Source organism: Salvia hispanica, chromosome 2 (genome assembly GCF_029641045.1).
Source record: "Salvia hispanica isolate PSC_SH4W2 chromosome 2, Shi_PSC_v1, whole genome shotgun sequence".
Taxonomy (NCBI): domain Eukaryota; kingdom Viridiplantae; phylum Streptophyta; class Magnoliopsida; order Lamiales; family Lamiaceae; genus Salvia; species Salvia hispanica.
Genome location: NC_142693.1, coordinates 48,667,955 through 48,674,002, shown reverse-complemented (window position 1 = coordinate 48,674,002; position 6,048 = coordinate 48,667,955).

Below are 6,048 nucleotides of genomic sequence, written 5' to 3'. Positions count from 1 at the left end.
AATGACGTTCAAATCGCGTATATATAGTGTTTCGGAAAAAAAAACACAGCTGGCCGATTGCTCGCCGATCGCCAGCCTACAATGGCGGCGAGCAAATCGGTGAGCGCATCGGCCAGTGACCAACGCTCACCTATTTTCTCGCCGATTTGGCGCTCGCCGCCTACAATGGTTCAGCGAGCGGACCGACCAGCGTCGGGAATCGGCTTGCCGGCCCGTCGCAGCCATTGTGGATGCTCTTAGATACTATATGCATTTTTACATGACCTTCATAAAGAGTTGTCAAATCAGTCAAATCACACATGTATATACCCAATATTTACAATGAAAATTCATTTAAAGATCACTCTCTATGACCGTTGGATAAAATACGACTAAGTGGTCTATCCCTCACTTTTTTTTATTGACCAATTGGATTATACCATTTGTTATAATATCATTAGTCAATAAATATCGTATTTAATATTGAAATATCTTTTATATACTCACTTTGTTCCACTCTAAGTGGAACATTTCTAATCCGACACGAGATTTTATTTAGTTTTGTTTTAACAGTAAAGTGAGAATAAAGTAAGAGAGAGGAAAAAAGTAGAGAGGGTGATATTTCTATATTTAGAAGAGTAAAGGTCAATTTTGGTTATAAACACATGACCAAAATTTGAATTTGGTCCAAAACGTTCACTATTTGTAAAATAGGTCCATAACAAATGAAAATGTCGTCGAAGTAGTCCTTGTTACGGTTCCGTAAAAATTCAAACGGCCATCGCTAATTGCACAGTGGCATGACAATTAGTTTTTTGATGGAACATAAAAAAAGGGACCACTCCGATAAGGATTTCATTTATTATGGACCTGATTTTCAAAAAGTGTATGTTTTGGACCAACTTCGTATTTTGGTCATATGATTAAGACCAAAATTGACCTTTACTCTATTTATAAATGTGTCATTTAGAGTGGGACATCCCAAAAAGAAAAATGTGCACTTAGAGTGGGACATCCCAAAAAGAAAAAATGTGTTACTTAGAGTGTGACGGAGAGAATATTAAATAAAGTATATATAGGGATATGCTAATATGCTAACTAATTTTAAAGTGCAAACTTAACAGTCTATATCTAAAATGGAAAACTCAACAATAAAAAACGCAATCTGCCTACAACTAAAATGCAATATGCTGAAATCCATCTATCACTTCTACAATTGTATATTGCATGTTTTGTGTCAAGTGGCAGCACGAGATTGGATGTACATTAACACTTTAAAAATAGTTAGCATATTAGTATAGGATTGTATTAAAACGACAACCATATTTAAAATGACAACATAGCACCAATGAGGACCCTTAGATTAGCAGATTCAATCTTAGCCTGCCACGTGGCAGGCTTGCTTGCTTATGTATCGCAGATTGCTTTTTTTTTATTATTATTATAAAATTAACTCCTATATGAAGGAGGAAATTACAAATTATAAATAAACTCCCAAGCAAGGAGGAAATTACAACTGATGTCAAGAGGGCTCAAACTCGGCACCTCATACATTGATGTCTAAGCTCTTTGCCCCTAGAACAAAGGCTCTCTTGACTATGTATCGCAGATTGCTTGATTATCTCTAATTTCGTATCTCAGATTGCTTGGATCCATATGCCGAGTTGTTTGTCTATGTATCACATATTGCTTGCCTATGTGTAGTATATTGCTTGCCTGGATTGTCATTTTAGTTATGGTGTCACCATAGTGTTCTGATGATGAAGCTTCCTATGACGAAAATTAAAGCTTCATAATCGTCATTTTAATTTTGGGTTGCATCAGATTGTCATCTTGATCATAATTAAACAAATTGTCATTTTAATTTTAATTATGATCAATCGTTCAATTTTGGGTTGCATCAGATTGTCATTTTAATTATGAGTAAATTGCATTTTAATGGATTGATCATAATTAAAATGACAATCTGATGATGAAGCTTCAAAATTGAACGAATTTTCGTCTTGGTTTGCATCTATTGGTGATGGTGAAGTGAATATTCATCTTCCATATTATTTTGCCTAATGTTGGTGATCCTCTTAAAACCATTATTTCGACCATTTATCCGTCTTATCTGAATCACGAATAGTTGACTAATTGTTTGCGTGATCATGTGACTCTTGCCCCTACTTTACAAGTTGTTTATGAGGTTAATCAGTTCAAGATTTTTTTGGATCAGTGTGCTGGGTGAAATTATTTGACATATTAAACTCTGATAGAACCTCAAATGGTTTTGCTCCAATAAATTCAGTTGAATTTCTGAATAATTCGAAGTGTTGAGGTATCCCTAATTATCAGTTGTTGTTGAAAGTTGGTACTCCTGTGATGTTATTGAGAAATGCAGATAACTCTAATGGAATGTATAATGGCACCCAATTGATAATTACCCGATTAGGTAATTGTTTTTGGAAGCAAGAGTTTTGGGTAGTCATAATATTGGTCATAAAGTTTTGATTCGTCAAATGTCTTTGATACCATTTGATCTAAGGTTGCCGTTCAAATTTCAACGACGACAATTTCCATTGGTTGTGTCGTATGCTATGACAATTAATAAAAATTAAGGTCAATCACTATCGCATGTTGGATTGTTTTTTAGAAAACCTGTATTTATGGACAACTCTATGTTGTTGTATCAAGAGTTACAAGTCGTGAAGGTTTGAAGATTTAAGTTTCTAAAGATGAAGTTGATAGGAGTGATGATTCCATTATTAATGTTGTTTACAAAGAAGTGTTTCAAAACTTATGAATTTTTTGTTCGGTGTTTGCTTCTAAGTTTTGTTTCTGCTTTTTAAAATGTATTTTTGGTCCCTATAACTTATGAACTACCCATCCGTCTCATTAAAAATGAAATGTTTTTCTTTATGTGTTGTCCCATTTATAATGAAATGCTTCCTAAAATAAAAACAACATCATCTCTACTTTTTCCTTTATCTTACTTTTTTAGTTTGCCCCATCATCTCTACTTTTTAATTGTGTATTTTTTTTATTTTCTAGTATTTTAATTATGTATTTTTTTTCCTTTATCACAGTCGTCGACAAAGTAATTTTCTATGATTTTAATTGTGTATTTTTTTTTATTTTCTAGTATTTTAATTATGTATTTTTATTTCTAGGAATTTTAATTATGTATGTTTTAAATTATGCACTTTTTAATTTTTTGGATTTTAATTTGTAATTTTTTGGTTTTTTAATGAAGTATTTTTTTTTCCATTAGATGTTTATTTTTATTAGTTGCATTTTAAATTGAAAAATATAAATAGTGAGATCCATGAATAATGAATAGAAGAGATAGTTAAGAGATAGAGGGAGGATGGAGTAAAACGTATTGTGGGGCCATGAGTTGCGAAAGGAAGAAATGGATATGGATGGATAAAAGATAAAGTTGTGACTTGTAAATAATCTTATAGTGTCAAATCTTCACGACATCTATGTAAACCCTAAAATCTTTTTACATAAATTTGTATTTATATATAATAACTTGCGCTATGCTTAAATTGTAAAGATTTTATGAGAAAGATTTTATTGAACAAGATATAAGACAAATATGTCATCTCAATATTAGCAATAGCGAGAATTGAAATTTGAACGGATCCTTTATACTCCCCCGTCCTAGCTTAAGTGAGACGTATTCCTTTTTGGTACGTCCCAACTAAGTGAGATGTTTCCTTTTTTGGCAACAATCAATTCACTCCTCTCTTGTACTTTATCATCTTTCTTACTTTATTCTCTCTTTTTCTTTCTTACTTTATCATCTCTCTTACTTTATTCTCTCTTTCTCTTTCTTAGTTTAACCTCTCTCTTTTTTTTATCTCTTTCTTTTTCGTATTTTACCCTCTCTCTTACTTTATACTAATAATTTAATTCACTAACCACCACTACCTAAATTCTTGTGCCAAAATAGAAACGTCTCGCTTAGGCTGGGACGGAGGGAGTAGTTGGTTGGGTTTGATACTTTGAATTGGAATGACAGGTTGGGCAAATATTATATTATTAAATTATTTATACTGAATTCAAATCTATTTGTGCAAATATTATATTATTTAATAATAATTTTATTTCAACTATTTACACTAAATTTAAAAGAATATTTTCTGTTCCCTTCGTCCCAGAAAGTTTGTTATGTTTTTCCATTTTCGTCTGTCCCATAAAATTTGTCACTTTTCACTTTTTACCATTTTTGGTAGTGGACCTCATATTTTACTAATGCATTCCTACTCATATTTTATTAACAAACTACTAATATATAAAAGTAGAACCACATTCTATTAACTTTTTCAACTCAATTTCCATTTCATTTCTTAAAACCCGTGTCCGATCAAAGTGTGACAATAATTATGGACGGAGGGAGTACTTTTTTCCACTCATAAACTTTGAAAAAATATTAATTTGTTTAAGTGTAAATCGAAAAATAAGTACTCCATCCGCCCAATTAGAAATGAAACATTCGCTTTTCGGCATGAGATTTTATGTATTGTTGTTATGTGAGTTAATGGGGAGAGAATAAAGTAAGAGAGATAAAAAAGTAGAGATGGTTTTTCGATCTCCGTTTTCACATGATGGGTTTTTCGGCCATGAAGCAAGCTGACATGGCTGCTGAGTGTATAAGCTGACGTAATTGGTGACGTGTCAAACTTTCTTCTTTATATACCCGGTATTGGGTAGAGCCAGCGTTGGCTAGGTAAGCATCCTGTAGTAAGATATTATACGCCAATTTTTTAGTTCGTGAAAAAACTGAAATTTGGCAAACTCGTCTCTGGGTGAAACAAAGAAGGGCAAAACTCGTAAATGATATACTTATGACGCAAAATCGTAAATGAAGGGCAAAACTTTTGCCAAATTTCAGTTCTTTCCACAAACTAAAAGATTGGCGTATAATGTACATTCGGTCGCCATTTTCACATGACGAGTTTTTCAGCCATGAAGCAAGCTGACGTGACTGCTGAGTGTACAAGCTGCTGACGTGCCAAACTTTCTTAAAAGCCACAAACTATTCCCATTTATGGTTTTTCCAGTTGACGTGGTTGCTATGTGTATTGACGTGTTAAAATTATGCTTACTCTCAAATTCACTCCACATCACTCTCAAATCAGTGCCGAAAACGATGAGCACGGCACAGTGAGGGGCTTCTACGGGGCGGTGGAGGAGTTGCTTTCTTGCTTCTTAAATGCCGCCACGTCGACTGACCATGAATTTTCCCCGCTCTGCTTCCTACACAGGATAAATAACAGCAAGAGAAGCAGCCCTAGAACAGATCCAATTGCAATTCCCGCAATGGCGCCACCAGAGAGCTTCTTCTTCCCTCCACTGGCTCCACGGGTTTAAACCATCCATAGTTTATTGTAGTTCAACAATAAATTACACACTTGAAGTTTAAACTATTCTCATTCCATTCATTTTATTGAGGCTCGTCTTTCCTAATGTCAAAAATATACTACTCCCCTTGTCTCCTAAAAATAGAAACCCTTTTCTTTTTAATCCATCCCCTAAAAATAGAAACTTTTTATTTAAGGAAATTTCATTTTCTCTAATTAGATAGGACTATGGGTGGCAAAATGAGCAGTGGGTAACAACTAACTGGTAATTCCCATCCCGAGTATTGGGAACCCACTACCTGACGACAACAGGAAACAAGGCGAGATTGAGTAGTCTGTCTTAGAGTTTTGTTGGTAGGGGTATACACGATATCGGCACGGATATACCCATTAATCCCGTTAATAGCTATATACGCATCTTTCAATATTTTATTTTAAAATATTGTTGTCAGACTCACACCAATAAATATACGTAAAGCTACCAAAATTAATACTGTAAATTGGAGAACATTGTTGTCTATTATTATTAGAAGAGGAAATTTTTTTTTATACATGATGGTATAGTTTTTCTTTTTCTCTCACAATAATCAAATATTAATAATAGTAGAGAGTCGGAAAAAGATATGCGAGCTTCAACAATCTTAGTTGTTTTACGAACCCAAATTTTGGTTTGAAGCACTTTTGATTGAAGGGTCAAACACAATATACTCAAACTTGG